This window comes from Delphinapterus leucas, chromosome 2, assembly GCF_059928025.1.
Source record: "Delphinapterus leucas isolate spDelLeu-1000000601 "Yukka" chromosome 2, BTC_Dleu_Yukka2, whole genome shotgun sequence".
NCBI classification, from domain to species: domain Eukaryota; kingdom Metazoa; phylum Chordata; class Mammalia; order Artiodactyla; family Monodontidae; genus Delphinapterus; species Delphinapterus leucas.
This window is the reverse complement of record NC_143130.1, coordinates 157,280,521-157,298,049: the sequence shown is the minus strand read 5'-3', so window position 1 is coordinate 157,298,049 and position 17,529 is coordinate 157,280,521.

Genomic DNA, 17,529 nt, shown 5'->3' with positions numbered 1-17,529 from the left:
TGAACAATAACTAAAAATCAATTAGCCTGAAATATGTGGCTCTAATTTCCATCCGTTAATAACCCAGCTAACTTTGGTTTCCATGGTAGAGTCCTGTGCCCAGTGGAACGTGACTGGGTTTTTAAATAGGAGGTTGGACCTGAGGAAATGATTGAGCATATGAGGAAAAGGGAACAGAACGGAATTTGGTAATATGTTTTGATAAGACAACAATACTTCCCTTAGAGTCAAAGGGACCTCTGCCCTAGAGGTCTCCTGTTTGAGATGGCCTGGTCTGACCATCCTACAGAACATCTCTCTCCATAGGACCAGGGGTCCACAGAGACAACATGGCATTCCACTGGGACTCATACTCTCTTTCAAGACCATATTTGAGACCCCGGGGTCCTGTAATTCCCTACCCAAAGAGCCCCAAGTCTGTTTCCAGGGGTTGTGCAATCCTCCTTCCTGGATCCATTTTCTGAAGGCAAATCATGCTATCAGTGTTTATACCTCAAGGTCTGAGGGCTAGCCCTGGGGGACTGTTTGCACAGGTTTGGACAGAGCTTTGCCATGTGGGTCGAGGCATCCACATGCATTTATACCAGACCTCTGTGATACAGGATGGAGCTGAATGTGGGCAGAGGAAGGGGAAAGGCCACAGGCTGAGGACCAGAGGGGCTGGCTCTCCCTGTGTTGGTATTTCCCAATGCAGAACTCCTAGGAATCCAAAAACTCTAAATGAGAACCTGACTTAACCAGGTAGTGTCAAAGATCTATTTTTCAAGGTTAAGAGAAAAGAATGTATTTTATTTAATTATTTGTTGATTTGATTTATAACGTAGACACTCAGCATGTACACCTCCATTTGTCCTCTTGTCAGGCAGCCTCATTTAGAGAGTGGCCTACTTCATATCAGTGTTGGTCAAAAGCACCTCCTCAATGAAAAGAAATGGGCGACAATACAAGTTTAGATATGCAGCTTCCCTTTAAAGAGGGGTGGCAGGGTCTGCAAAGTAAGGTTGAGGGGACTCTATTCTCCCTTCTAGACCTACACTTCCGCCTTAGTCACCAAAGCTTGTCCACATTAATTCATATCCTTATCGACCATCATAGCCCTTGGTAAGTTCCCTAAGTAAAATCAAGTAAGTATTTTCTCATCATGAGGTAAAGGAGTCACTCTTACAATGTGAAGAGATGACCACCCAACATATACTGTTGAATTCATTGTAGCATCACATCATTAAAACATGAGCCTTAACATCACACTCCAGAGAGTTAGAAGAGATTAAGTGTGTCCCATATCTTCCAGAGGGCCTCAAGGATGTGTGTACACCTACGCATTTCTGTTTGCACACACACTGGTATAAGCAAAAGGGACTTGTCCACCTCTAGGGGACCAGTGTTGTTTTACACATATAAGTAGCGAGTACTACTCAGCACATAACCCATGCCAGATACATTTTACCAAAATTAGTTCCCCCAAAATCACAGAGCAGAAATTTGGCACTATCTGTATGTTTGAAACGGGTTCATCCATGCAATCCCCTACTGCCCTATTTTCACGATCTCTCATTTCTAAAGAAATGGTTTTGTTAAAATTCAACTGGACAAGCTCTTGTTCAGTAGACTGGACGTAACCCTGATTTAGAGCAGAAGATAGCAAATCATATTCAGTTATCACCGCTAAGCTCTTTTCCTAACAAAGCAAATGTACACACAGCCAACTACTATGCCTGTCCTTGGCAACCCACATGGTATATTAGTGGGAGCCTTCTATAAACATTTAAGCTATACCTTGTGTGCCCAGTGAACTGAGATAAATGAGCAAGGAAAGGAATGCCTCTAAGAGAAGCCTCAATTAATCACTGAGTACCCTTCAAAGGGGGAACGGCCTGACACAGAACAGCAAGGCACCAGGATATTATTTAATGTGCTATGTGGTGCTTAATATTTTTTATATAATTAGACTAAGGAGTCTATCAAAATAATAAATTTTAGAGCTATAAAGGATTTTAGAGATTGCCTGATTTAACACCCTTATTTTATTAAGCAAGAAACTGATGACTAGGAATAAGTGAGTTGCCCAAGACCAGTTAGTTCTACTCTGGACTTCTACTGCCTCTGGACTTTTCTCTAAATATGAGTTACCTTTTCTTTTGCCCATCATTCTGGATATAGCACATGCTCCTACTCTGCTTCTCAAAGGGCATGAATGATTCCACTGAACCATGTACTGACTTACAAACCATCACAAACCTTGAATAAACTGAGCCAGAGACCTATTCCTCCTACCCCATGTAAATCACACTTACTCACCAAAAGAAATGTTTCCCTTCCCTGCATCCCCATCCCCCGGAATCAGTGTGTTTAAAACAAAAGAACGTGTTTCATGTGGAAGGCCACAGAAGAAAAATGACATCATTAAGAGAAGAGGCTATCACAGTAAATAAATAACAAATAAAACCAATGTGAAGAAAAAAGTTTATGTAAATCACATGCATATTTATGCTAATATCCATGCAAATTCATCAATGAAGATTTTATGTAGCCTTGAGAGTACATTCCTTTGCAAATATCTAATGAAAACTGCTGCAAAAGTTCACAACCTTCCCAATCTCTTTATTCAATGATGAATTTTCCCAGTTTACCCTTTCCCTTTCCCTGGGCTGGAGAAAAACACCAGAGCAGCATCATCCCAGATGCTGGCTGTCTCCTTCACACGTCACATGTCACATGACATGTTCACATGTCAACAAACAATAGACCACCGAAAGCTACTCTCTGAATCGTATTCTAGATAAGCAAAATCATATCGTTTTTAATTCATGGGATACTCTCCTCCTGATTGTTACAGGAAGGAGAGGCATTGGCAGTGCATGACCCAGTCTTTAAAAGAGCAAATAAGGGGCTTGCAAGAAGAAAGAGAGAGGACCTTGAAGAAATTCTTCCTTTGTATACTCTCACAACTGACATTTTTCTCCTAAGGTCCCAAGCTGTCTTAATTTCCTTCCAGTGGCTAAAGCTCGAGCATTCTCTTATCACCTTGAAAACCATACCAAGTTGATAGTGAACATAACTAAAAGGTGCAAAACCAAATAGTGACAAACACATTTCTAAGCCCACTCAATTCTCCAAACTCTCCATTAGAAAAATGTAAGACTGCCCCAAATCTGTTTTCTATACTGAGTGTTTCCACTGAGAAGGAGGTTGAAGAGACAATTCAGTCACCTTGTATGTATTCAGGCTAAACAGGTAGAGAAAATGAATGCAGGGGATTATGTAACACAGTAACACACAAGAGCTTAGCATAAAGCTACAGCTTGGCAAAAGGGTAGGCACTGACATGGCTAATGGACTGTTTAGATTCACTTAGATTACATCACCCCAAAGTTTACAATCAATTGCATAAGCATTAAAATAAAGATGTTACTCTCACTGCATGAAAAGCAGAGCTCAACCCTGTATGACAACAAACCGTTTACCCATTATTTGTAAGTGTCCAATTGATTAAACACTAGATGCAATCGAGATAAGTATAACTCAAGGTTTTGAATCAGTGTGTATAAGACATAAAGCACTGATCTTTCAAATGGCTTGTTAATCCAAGTACTGATATGTACATCGCATTAACAAGCATTTACTCAGTCCTATTTTCCACTCTCTCCCGAAAAACACCCAACTACTGATTTATGTAATAATTCTATTTCTCTGAGAAGTTCCAAAACAGATTAAAATATTCTGTGTCATTTTTTTATTACTATACAACCTAAGAAGTATGAAGAAAGGCATAACACTGTTGAATTGGGCCTGTGGTTCCTGATAGCTTGGTGCCTTAGGCTGTGAGATCAAGAAATTTGGACCTTACTCTGAAGGTTCTGAGGAATGACTGCATAATTTTACTGAGAGGATGAAGGGTCAGATTTGTATTTTTAAAATACAAGATTATGCAGCCCAACTTCTGCTGGGTTGAGAGTGAACTGGAAAGAAATGAGAGCTGAAGGCAGAGAGCCCAGTTAAAAGAAGAGAACGCATATGAACCACTTTTCCAGGGGGTGCCTGAAACTGGCTCAACCTGAATATTGATATAACCCAGTGAGATTTGCATTTCATTGGGCAAGAATGGAAGCAAAAGTTCCTACAAGAGACAACCTAAGGAACTGAGAGGCAGACATTCTGGAAAACCAGAGACCATAGGATACTTAAGATCAAAATGCAACCAAGGAAAACCAAGGGCCAGAGGTAAAAATTGAGGACAAGGACACAGCACTAGGCATGAAAGGGCTCAGGTGAGAACAGGTCAGGAATGGGTAAAGGATTCTATTCACAGTTTTTAAAATATCGTATATTTCCAAATGCTCAAATGCTTTCTTAATTGCTGTTTGTATTCCCTCAACACTCTGTGAGGTCACTTTGCTATGATTATATTAATGTAAGGAAGAGGGGGCACACAGTTTACATAGGGCATCCAAGGAGCTTGGAAGCATTTAGGCCAGTTCCAAACCCTTAGTCCACTGATTCTCAGTCCATTGCTTTTGCCACCACATCACACCACCTCGCCAGGAGCTCAAATTCTCAGGGAATAGGTACCTAGGACCCTGTACCTGACATCCTGCAACTGCATGAAGTTCCATGTGTCAAAAGGAGAAACCACTGACAATGACAGATAAGAGCCCACTCAGGCAACAGGAGCCCACGCAGGGGGATCAGGGAGTGGGGCTGGCTCTATTCCAAAATTCCCTAGCAGCAGGTTGGAAAAAGTCAAACTGAGATCACACTCTTCACCGTCATCAGACAGAGAGCCCGAGAAATGGAATTTTTAGGTACCCCTTAGCAGAGCCTGTGAAAATGCCAACCCCTCTGGAGTGGCTGCAGGCACTGGTCCTGAGCAGAACACCTGCTGTTCTCTAGAAAGGGAGGGGGAGCCAGCTTCTGAGGACGCGCCCCAGAGACAGAGGCAAAACTGTTCTCATCTTTGAATCATTTGTCCTTCAACTGGCCTCCGCAGCAGCATGGTACTTTAGTCTGTACCAGAGCAAAGATAACCCTGGCTGGCCATCCTGGCCGGCCCACCCTGGAGCTAAGGAGGCACAAAAACACGAGCTACTGCTGCCCTCCCTGCCAGACAAAGGGATGTCCTACGGTCCTGGGGCTGGCCCGCTGACTCCCTTCCTCTGATCCACAAATTCAGGAGGGACAGCACTGTCCCTCCTCCGTTGGTGCAGCTGCAATGTGAGGTTTCAGGTTCTTAAGTTGTAAACTAACATATCACCCAATTCTACGCAGGCAAAGAAGCCATGATGATGATGGGAGAAGCACAAGCCCAAGGCAAGGGGTACACAAAGCAGAAATAAACTTTTTGAGATGGCCACAGTTCCACAGTTGTTCTACTCATTCCCACAGGGACCACATATCCACTCAATTCTGAAAGTCGCCTTGAGCTACAACACCAATTTGGGTTGTTTGCTGGCAAAGGAACAAGTTAAGGCAAATGTGAGTTTGTTCTCGCACAATTCTGTTTTCTTTCCATGCAACCTGCTAAGAATGCAACATCCAGAACAATTTCCACCTCTAAAGTCTTCTTACAAGCTATGTGTAGACAAGACACCCAAGTTAGCTGTTGGGCTGTGAGATTATCGTATTTGCAAAAATGAGGGAAAAACAGAAATCTTTTTACTACATGGAATTCCATTATACATCATCTAAGGACATTTCCTGCTAGTATTAGGGAAGGAACACACTGAGTAAAAAAGGAAAAAGACTGCACAAGTGACTACACTCTTGCTTCTTCCTGTCCCATTTCCCTTACAATGTATTTTAGGGCCAAACAAAGCATTTGAATAGATCAAACTGCAGAGCCATCCCCCAAGGAGAAACAATGAACCTTTACATGCCACATCCCATCATATAGGTATTTTAAAAGCAGAGTGTACCAGCAGACAGCAAATTGTGTCGTTATGAGTGATCCTGCACTACAAAAGAAAACACACAGGAAATCTGACCTCCTAAGGCCATTTCCAACCCTTATCCTCAGACTCTGTAGGAAAGATGCAGCAGAGAAATAAATGGACTTTTCCACGCTGCCCTAGTCACTCACTAGCCGGGAGATGCTTCTTGAGAGTGATGAGAAAGAAAACAGTAAATCAAGTTGTCACTTGGGAAAAAAAACAGCCAGCACCCTGGCGAGGGAAGCTGCCTCGAGTCCACAAAAGAATGGCCTGGAAAATCATGCTTCACTGAAATCACTAGAAAGCTAATGGTATCCTAAAGGCTGCATTGCTCTCAATTGTATTACAATAAAAGTTAAAATTCCTGTTCATTTATTTAAGGAATAAGTATTTCCAGGTGCCTACTATGCACCAGGTGATGTGTCCAGTGTTGAATGCACTTGAACCACCCAGGAACATGGTGAGTAGGAATAATTAGCCGACATTTTACCGAAGAAGAGAAATTATAAATCTAAAAAAACTCAAATGCTTACTAAGCGCCAAATCCTGACACGGACTCACATTAAACAGGGCATCCGCCTGTAGCTCAGAGTGTAGTGGAAATGTGGACTTGATTACATGGAATTTAATAATAAGGCTTTGAACTGGACAGACCTAGCTTTGATATCTGGCTCTGGAACTTACCTAATTCTATGGAACCTTGACTTGTTACTTAACTTCTCTAATAGCTAGTTTCCTAATCTATAGAATGAGCATAACCATGTATATATTTCATAGAGTTACTGTGAGACATGAATCAGATAAAGTTCCTGGCCCAGTTCCCAGCCACAGACGTGTTAGCTGTTGCTGTTGTTGTTGAGAATGCACACATAAACAAGTGATTACAAGTGCAGTAAATGTTTCATAGGTGATACGGGCACACAGAAGCAGGAATAACTGACCCTGGGTGTTAGGGAAGGCTCCACACAGGAGGTCAAACTTAATCTGGGTCTTGAAGTATGAGTAAGAGTTCACCATACAAAAGGAGGGATGAAGTTCTAGTTAAAATAAACAATGTATTCACTGGTGTGATCATTAGAAAAGCACGGGGTGTCCAGGGGATGGTAAGAAGTTCAATGTGGCTAACGTAGCAGGCATGTGAGACTCAAGATGCAGGTTGGGGTCTTATGTGTCATATTCTTGGGGCTCTGGGGATGGAGAAGCAGCATAGGAGAACTTCGCCTTGTGAGTGGCACAATTATACTTGTATTGTATCAGGGGTCCAGTGGGTGGACTAATGGCTAGAGAGGTAAAGAGGAATCCAGGAGACATCTCCAAGGTGGAATGGAGATTGCTAAGAAACCCTGGCCTGAGGCAACTGTGCTACATCTGCCTGCCTGCCCACTTATAATAATTTATGCAATATGTTGTACATTTTATTTCCCATAACCACCAAATCTATATGAGTCAAACTGTAATTATGCTTCTTTTACTATCGGCTTCTCATTTTAATTGTGGGTCAGTCAATCAGACAATCGTTAAACACAAATGCTGCACTCTTATCCTGTAGAGGGAATTCCATTTCTCTGCATCCACGACTTCAGGAAAGCATTTCCTCCCCACCCTCCAGAAGGGGGTCATTTGGAGTAACACTTTGACCTTCTCTCATTTACTCATTCACCCACTCCAATGAAAGAAGTAATTCACCTCCTTGGTGATATAAGGGTCTGACACGCAGAGGTCCACATTTCTTATTTAGGTAATCACTGTTTCCATATGACTTGCCTTTCTCTTCCCTTCAGCTCTGCCCTTCCTACAAGGATTGTGAGTTCTCCTATAGGCTCCCCCATGCAGTGAAACCTATCAGAGTAGACGCTGCCCCTACATAAGAAGGGCTTTGGTTTTCTAGCTCTTCTGCCTATGGCTGTGTGGCTGAGTTTAATTCAGGGGGAAAATTACTAGGAAGCCCAGTAGGACTGCAGATCAAAGCCACATTCTCTAACGCAGCTCTACCAGCAAAAGAACTGATATCTGGATCCTTAATCTGACTGCCAGTTTGAGTCTTGCGTCTGTTCCTCAATTAATTCAGAACATATGGTTGTCACTTGTCACCTCAGACAACCAGTCCTTGGCCTGCTTTCACTCTGATTGGGAAGATAACAGACGTATCTGAAACTACATGAGGTCAATTATAAGTAAATATATCAATTATATCAATAATTTTAAAGCCAGCTTTGTGCCACAGTGTTACCAAAACACATTTCTTGAAGTTACACCAAGGATATGGATGACTAGAATGGTGAAAATTTAACCAGGGTCGCCTTCCTGAAGATAAGTTTTAGATTGAGTTTTGATGTTTTTGAATACAAAATTATAGAAAATACACACATCTGCAAACCTATATAACCTTTCACCTGTGGTCCAGTCCAAAAAGAATAATCTGCATGTTTATTTTTCTTCAACCAGCATCTTTTATCAAAGTTACAAAACAGCTAAGGCAATTGTACTGGAGTACCTAATGGCTCATTGTGAGACTATATTCTACAGAGTTGATGAGGACAAAAACATTCACTAGAAACACACAGCAGGAGAGGAGAGGAGAAGACTGTGATTTTGATAAAAACCAAATTAATAATAATAAAATATATCTACAGTGATCCTGGAGCAGGAAGCAGATCATCTGAAATGATTTTTTTTTTCACAGTGGCACATACACTGACCCTAACTGAACACTCACTGTATTCACACATACTGTTCAGAAAGGAATATAAATGTCACAAAAGGTTCACAGAATCTGGTAAAACTCGAACAGATATTAAGATATTTAGAAGCAAGACACAGATTTTTAAACCCATATGGACTTTTAAAATATTTCTGTAAAATTTCTCTTTTCATCTGAGATGAAAACAAGTAAAAACGCCTTTGTAACTAATCATCACTGTAGCATCAGAAGAGACCTTGGAAGATGACCTAATATACCTCTTACCTCAATACATCTACATCTAAATCATCTTGCTGGTGAAACTCTCCACCTTTAAGTATCCAAAGAAAACAAGATAACTTGGTGTCATGTGAAACTTCCTACAGACATTTCTGGAGCTCAAATGGTTCCTAGTCCAAAAAGAGGAAAGCATATTGAGAGACTGCCAAGCTTCATTTGGGTGATCAACAGGGACGTACAAGGTGTTCAAGATTTTTGCCAAATATTTCCTTCATTCAGCCCAGAATATACAGAGAATAATGAGTAAAAACTGTGGGTAGCTAATAAACTTTACCTCCACTAATTTACACACACACACACACACACATAATGATCACTAACCATTATATATTACAGTGCTATTCATATGTAACAAGAATGGAAAAAAAATCTACCCATCAACTTCAGGTAGCGTTTACTTCTGGGGAAGGAGAGAAGAAATGGAACCAGGGAGATATTCAAGCAAGACTAAGTCTTTATAAAAGGATATAAGGCAAAAGTGGCAAAACATTGAGATTTGTTCAATATGGGCAATAGCTAAGCCAATGTTTACAATATCCTCTACTGCAGGTTTATACTCTTTTATGTTTGAAATTTAGCATTCATTTTTCAAAAGTTAAAGCCCTGCAGATGATTCTGATAAAATACCTAATCACCAAATAAATCTTAAACAATTCTCGTTATTTTACACGTAGATGTCAACTCCTTGACCATATCTTGTGAGCAATTTTTCATACCTTTTCAAAATCTCCCACGTACCCCAAAATGTGTTAAATAAAGACCAAATTGAATTGAAATGAAGTTGAATTGATCGCAGTGACGCTCAAGTTACCAGTTCCCCTCCTGCCTTCCCCACTCCTTCTGGAGACCCACTGCTCAGTACCTCAGCATCCCAGAGTTCAGCCTGGCTTCACGGGGGGAAAGAGGAGAAACGCTGATGGAAGTGAGGGAAGAGAAGACACCTGTGTTTGCTGCCGTGTGAAACCTCCACAGCAAATGCTGAGAGCGGGAGAAGGCTGGCTGAGGTCTGGGGGGTGTGACAAGCTTCTGCACAAGCCTCCCAATAGCAGAATAAAATCATCCCAGTTCTTTAAGAAAATCCCCACTGGGAAACCTGAATCTGTGCCCATCCCTCTGGCCTTCCCTGGCAGCAGGCAGCCCAGCCGTCCTTTGTTAGCACTGAGGGCTCTAGCCTGCAAGTCTAGACAGAGTGGCTGGTTAAAAGGCCCTGGAGTCAATGCCTGGACAAGATCAATAAGGCTTTTTATGACACAATGAAAACTTTCTATTTTGTTAAATGCGGCTAATCTACCATTTCTGCAGTACCCTTAAAGCTTTCAGTGCTGAGCACTCAAGCCATGGTGATTAAAACCCTGTTCAGAGACACAACTGGGGAACTTGGCCAATGCAGAGGTACAAATCCTAGAGACGTGGGCTGCGTCTTCTTTGATGGCGAGGTATGCATTTCCTTTACCTCCCACAGAAATAAGCGTGCCAGTGAGATGGGGCTGATTCTGCCCAAAATTAAAACCGCCCCATTCCAGGGCTCTCAAGAAGGGACTGATGATGCCCACAGTCCTACGTAATTAAACAAAGGGGTCTGAACCTGGGGGTGGATGAGGATGGGGTATGCTAAAAGGGGTAGAGAGGGAAAGTTCTCTAAAATGGAGGAAGACTTACAAATCAGTGACTTAATTTAAGAAGCCTTAAATAAAGGAGAAAATCTTCAGTGATTGCAAATTCAATTATAGAACTAAATAGAACTAGAATAAAGTGTTTATTTCATTTTCATCATTTCTTCACCTCAGACTATTAGCAGAGTTTTTTAACAGAAGATTTTTTGTGCCATAGTATAAAAAGGACAGGAAATTAACATTTATTGAACGTGTATTATGCTCTGGGCTTCAATCTAGAGAGGGTCTGAATACACAAACACTATACACGTAGTATTTGACAAGAATTAACCAAGACCTGTCTTGGTGATTTGAGCTACAAGAATTCAAAATACTAACCACCAGAACCAATGTATTATTAATAGAAATAACATATATGTGTTCATATGTTATCTGAAAGGAGAGTTTTTTTATTAGGATACTTGGTATGTGTCTTATTTAACTCTCACAAAAGCCCTGTGATATAAATATAAATAACTATAAGTCATTATAAAAAAATTTTATAGATAAAGTTTTACTAGACCCATTTCACAGATGATAAAACTGACATTCACAAGGGGTGAAATACATGTACAACACCATGGCTAGTAAGAAGCAGATTCAAAATACACAGCAAGGTCAACCTCTAAACACTATATGCTTTCCATTAGAACATGCTGCCTCCTACTGAGGGTTGGGTATCTTTTCCAAAGACCTCTGTCAACAGTATTCCTGTGGGAGAGGAACTATTAATTTAAACACGCACATGCACATGCACGCGTGTGCGCGTGCACACACATACACTTGCATAGCATGTCATATTTTCCAAACTGCTTTCACATACATTATCTAATTTTGTAAAGCATCCTTCTGCAGCTTTTATAGGAACCTCTATCTGCTCAACAAGGGTAGATTTTCAGCAAACATTTAGATATATTAACCACATACACTGGATATGAATATAGACCATTAGAACGATGGAGAAAATTGTAAGAATTCTCTACATTTGCAACACTGCAAATATATAACTGCTTAAAAAAATCCTTAATTATGAGAGCATAAAAAGGAAATCCCCTTCTGATGCACTGAATCTAAAATGGCAACCCACCTTCTAAGTCAGATGATTCACAAACCATCACCCCAGCAAGCTCACTGAAGCTCCAAGGCCATACAGCTGGACCCTGAGTTATAACACCAATGGGTACAGTCAGAAGTATGCTCAAGGCTTGCAGAGGGGGAAAAATTATTTGACTTGTTATTAGAAAGAGCACACAAAACTGAGATTATAAGACTCTCTGAAATAGTTATTCGAATAGGTTTAGCTTTCTTGGGTAGCCATTTACGATGAATATTTATAGTTCCTATGATGTCGATAAAACTAAAATCCTAACCCTCTCCAGAAATTAGGTAGCAGGTAAGATTTCTCAATGATATTTTTATCCATGGGTTAAGATAAAATAAGGAGTGATTTGGATATCCAGCTATGATATAAGGATGTTGCATAGGCGATCCAAGACTTAGAGAGGTTATGATATTTTGTACATTATCACCATGTGGTCAAGGTTTCTGACCACACTTTGTAGGTGAATGAATCAGAACAAAGAAAAGCATGGAGACTTAGACCATCCAAGACTTAAGAAAATAAGCAGAACCGCTGGCTCATTCCTGCCAGCTATGGTGACATCCCCAAACAGATACCAGCAAAGATGCATCTGGATATGGTGGCAGCTTAAGTCTGAGAGGAAGCTGACTGAATCTCACTGTCTGATTTAAAGGCCCAGAAATGTGGTTTCATCTCTCTCCAGGAGTGATCCTATAATGAGAGAGTGACTGCACCAACTAAAATCAACATGTGACTGAGGTAGGCAGCAGAATGTCATTATCATGATTTACCATGAAAAATTACCATCAAAAAATCCTATAGTCCACAGATTTGGAATTAACCATTGGTTCCCAAACAATGGTCTCAGTTAAAGTTTTTACCAATCCATGGTACAATCAGGAAGATAAGAACAATGCTGTACAGTCTTTAATAAAAGCTAAACGTATGCAATACTCACTCATGCAACACACATCTGGGTAGGACCTACTCTATACAACACCGTGGTAGGCACTGGGAAGATAGCACTTTCATTCTATTCCTTTCTCATCTTGGAATTTCCTCTTTTATAAAGTAATGATGATGACAGATGAAATCTGGTAATGTCATCAGTTGGCAAAATAAATAGTCAATCCTATTTTGCTCCTTCCCTTTTCTGTAAAAATGTTACTTGTCAAGAAAATTCAAAAGTTTGAAGAACCACTGAACCAGAGAATGTTTTCTAGGTGTGCTGTCAGTCAGATGTTGACCAAAATGTGGCATTCTCCTGAAAAGGGGTTTACCAGGTGTTTCAGATAGGGTATCCAACCATCCCAATTTGCCTGGGACTGAAAGAGTCCCAGGACATGGGACTTACAGTACTAAAAGGGAAACAATCCCTGGGAAACCAGGATGGTTGTTAACTCTACATGGGTCACATGTCAGGAAGTAAAAAAATTAAGCAGATCAAATAAAAACTCTCAACCGCCTAGAATTCAAGGAAAAAAGAGGTTTGAATTAGTTGGATGCTTTTGTTAGCGACGAATGCCTAGCCATTTCCAACCTGACATTCTGGTTTTTGAAGAACAAATGATCACATTAACACTACAAGTAATGTATTCATTGCTGTGGTATATTATATTCTAGAACTTTAAACTAAAGTCATCCTAAGAATAACCTGGACTTCCTTTGAGGATTCAAAACGTCCTTTGCGATTTCATGGACCTCAGAGCCATCTAACTCATCATTGATTACCATTGTACATCACCACAAATAAATAGCTTTAACCTCCTACTGTTTGAATTAGGGATCATTAGTGTCTTCTGTATTAGAACTAATAAGGTTGTATGGAATGATTTATGCAAACAGTAGCATTCCCTTGGGGATACTAGGATAATTTCAGGAACAGGCAGAACTTTACAAAAGCTTCAGAATCCCAGCCTCTGGTGCCCTCGGGTTTGCCCGAGTGCTGTGCATTCTTCCTTCCCCTCCCGGCTACCCCACTACCCACACCTCAACCAGCAAAGACCAGTCACCTTCTGGGGCCTCTGGAACACCCCTCAATGACACTGGGCCACTTTACAAAAGAGCAATAGTGCCCCGCTGCCCTCAAATGAAATAGAAAAGTAAGAAGACATCATCAAAGAAAGGAGAAGGAAAGAAGCCAGTACTTACTGTTCCTCTACTATGTGCCTAGCACAGTGAGAGTCACTTTGCAAATATTGTTTTTTCAATCCTATGATGACCTTAGAAGAGTAGGCGTTATCACTGTTTTACATTCCAGAAAATGTCCACAGTCCCTGAGATGCACGTGACAGTGATGATGCCAACTACCATATTTGAAGCTTACTGTGTGTCAGGGGCTTTAGCTCTGGCTTACTGTTATGCAGATGACATTTAATATAATCTTCACCATAATCTATTCAGGTATTATTATCTGCAGTTTTCAAAGGGGGGAGCTGAGATTCATAGGCTCAAGGCTATCCAATTAGAATAACAATAATTGTCAAGGAAGGAATTTAGAATGAGGCTAGACTTGGGTCTAACTTCAATCTCATTGTTCTCTCTATTGCAACAAGAGTTAGGTTTTGTACAGTATGGAGGTTTCTCAAAAAACTAAAAATTGGACTACCATATGACCCAGCAATTCCACTCCTGGGTACATATCCAAAAAAACCAAAAACACTAATTCAAAAAGCTACATGCACCACAATGTTCAAAGCAGCATTATTTACAGTTGCCAAGATATGGAAGCAACCTAAGTGTCCATCAACAGATGAATGGCTAAAGATGCTATATATACATACAAGAACTGCTCGGCCATAAAAAAAGAATGAAATTTTGCCACCTGCAACAACATGGATGGACTTGGAGGGCATTATGCTAAGTAAAATAAGTCAAACAGAGAAAGACAAATACTGTATTGACATCACTTATATGTAGAACCTAAAAAATACAACAAACTAGTGAACACAGCAAAAAAGAAACAGACTCACAGATATAGAGAACAAACTAGTGGTTACCAGTGGGGAGACGGAACTGGAGAGGGGCAATATAATGGTAGGGGACTAAGAGGTACAAACTACTATATATAAAATAAGCTACAAGGATAGGGACCTCCCTGGTGGTCCAGTGGCAAGGAATCCGCCTTACAATATAGGGTATGCGGGTTCAATCCCTGGTCAGGGAACTAAGATCCCACGTGCCGTGGGGCAACTAAGCCCGCGTGCCACAACTACTGAGCTCGCATGCCTCAATGAGAGAGCCCATGTGCCGCAAACTACAGAGCCCATGTGCTTTGAAGTCTGCACGCCACAACTAGAGAAGAGAAAACTCCGCACGTCACAACTAGAGAGAAGCCCACGCACCGCAAAGAAAGATCCCACATGCCTCAACAAAGATCCCGCATGCCACAACTAAGGCCCAACGCAGCCAAAAATAAAATAAATAAATAAAATAAGCTACAAGGATATACTGTACAGCACAGGGAAATAGTCAATATTTTATAATAACTATAAATGGAGTATAACCTTTAAAAATTGTGAATCACTAATATTATACACCTATAACTTACGTAATATTATACATCGACTATGCTTCAATTAAAAAAAGAGTCAGGCTTTGTATAAAAGCCACTCTCCTGAGATCAGGAGTGAAGTGACCCACTGTGTGATCTTTAGTGTCTCTGCGGTTGCCAGTCTGGACAGTGACCCTCTTTGATGACTCTCTCAAGCTGGCTATGCTCTAATCATTTTCCTTTTGGTTTCTATAGCAAGACAGCAGACCTACCAGTATAACCTGATCATATACCCTTCATGTCCGGCATTATCTACCCAAACCCCTCATTATATCCAATCATTACTGAGAGTCACATGAACAGAGTTGACTGACTATGTGTTACCTGACGCCTTTAGGTCACCCACTCACTTGATCATTTAATCATCCATTTGGACACCACATTTTGAGAGCACTAGTAATGTGGTAGGTTGGGAGTGAAAACAGAAGAGTCCTTGCAAATTTTAGCACGCCACGTTTCTAGGGTAGGCTAAGTTACAGAGTATCCTTAAACCAGGTCATTCTGAAGTGTGAACAGGCTTTGAAAACACACAGAGAATTATGCAACCTGATGGTATTATTATTCATATAATTTATTCCCTTTTTTCCCCATTCCAGAAGATGTCCACCATTTCTTTAAATGCTCTGTAGTATTACACCATGAATTTCCTGACGGACAGGCTATATAGAACCCTGACTTTGGGTTAACCTCAAGGCACTGAGGGAAAAAGGAATTAACTGGTTTTCACATCCATGTCTGAGGAAGGTATTATGCTTCTCACTGCTTCTTGGCAGGTAGAATTGGTAAGGTGAAATCTAGCCATTAGCGATGGAAGGTACTTTGAAATCACGTTTTTCTACTTCTTTTTACAAGCCTAGCACAATTCAGCGTTTGTCCAAAAGAATTATCAGTAGAGGCAAGACCAAAACCCAGGCTTTCTGATTTTTATATAAGTGAGTTAGTTGCGAAATAACTATGGGGTGGACACATGAACCCGATAACAGAAGGGACAACCCTAGAAGTTTGACTTCCAGGATGCTGGATGCCTAATTCTCACTTGAGTCCTTTCTCCAAGGCCTCCTGCATGTGTGTCTCATCCAGATGCACATTTACATCAATGTCCCAGAGTCACAAGAGCTGGCACTGGGCAATGCCTATCCCTGGAGAAGGGCTCTGGGTAAGCAGTGTGCTGCTCAGAGGTCTCATGGCTAAGCCAGTCCCTCCATGTGGGTTACCTCTTCTCTCTGAGCTTCCTTTTCTCTTCCCCCTGCAGCAGTGGAGACTCTAGGACTTCACGGAGGGAATGCTGCTTAATGACTCCAATGCAATCTCCTGAAAGCCTTATCAACGGTGTACAGCCCCCCTTCTGACAGCTGACCTTTCCCCTCGTTCTCAGGTCCAGGGAAAAACAAAAGCACCAAAACAATTAAAAGCAGTAAAAAGAGGAGGAAGGAGGGGAAAAGAAACTCTAGCTTAATGCAGAGGAGCAACATAGAATTTTCTTAAAAAGAAAAGGAAAAAAAAGGAGGGGAAGCAAAAGAAAAACCAAGACAGTAAAGAGGGACAAGCACAAGAAGATTAGGTCCTCCTAGGCCTCTTTATTTCTCTTCCTGATGGCTGCAGAAGTCATTGAAAAGGCTGTTAATAAATATGAGAAACCATGCTGGTGAGGGAAAATAAAGAGGACCAGAAAAGAAGAAGTGATGGCATGCAATAGCTGGTGATATATCAAATGTCCCTCCACTCTCCTTGAGCCCTGACAAGCATTACAAGTGGTCCAGGTGCTCTGTGAAAGAGAAGCCCCTTGTCTCAGTAACACAGGTGAGTCCACCACCTGGCAACAGCCTCAGACCGACCCTTCAAGGGCCTCTGAAGTCCCCACAAACACACTCTTTGTATCATTCCTGCCTGGAAAACAGCATCCCTTTCCCATCTCATCTGAAATACATGGATAACTTTTATCTGACACTGACTTTGAAACACCTTTGGGGAGATGAATATATTCATCCATCCACAGAGAGATCAGAGCATTCTCAGTATTTTGCGATTGAATTGTAAACAAACACACGTGTCTACAGACAAAACAGAATTCTTTTCTTATGTTTTGACATTGATTTTGAAGGGGAAAAATAATGATACACCTGTTTAACTCTAGACATTTTAGGAAGGCCCATGATGACTGTTTTCTGCAGACTTGTGAAAGATGCATTTCATTTCTCTGTCCATACTAAACAGACATGAACTACGCAGACAGGGTGACCCCCCTGGTTAGAGAAGTGAAGGAAACCTACACACTATGGTTAGAATTCCCCATCTAACAAGCTATACCAAGGGAAGTGAATCTGAGAAAAGTTGAG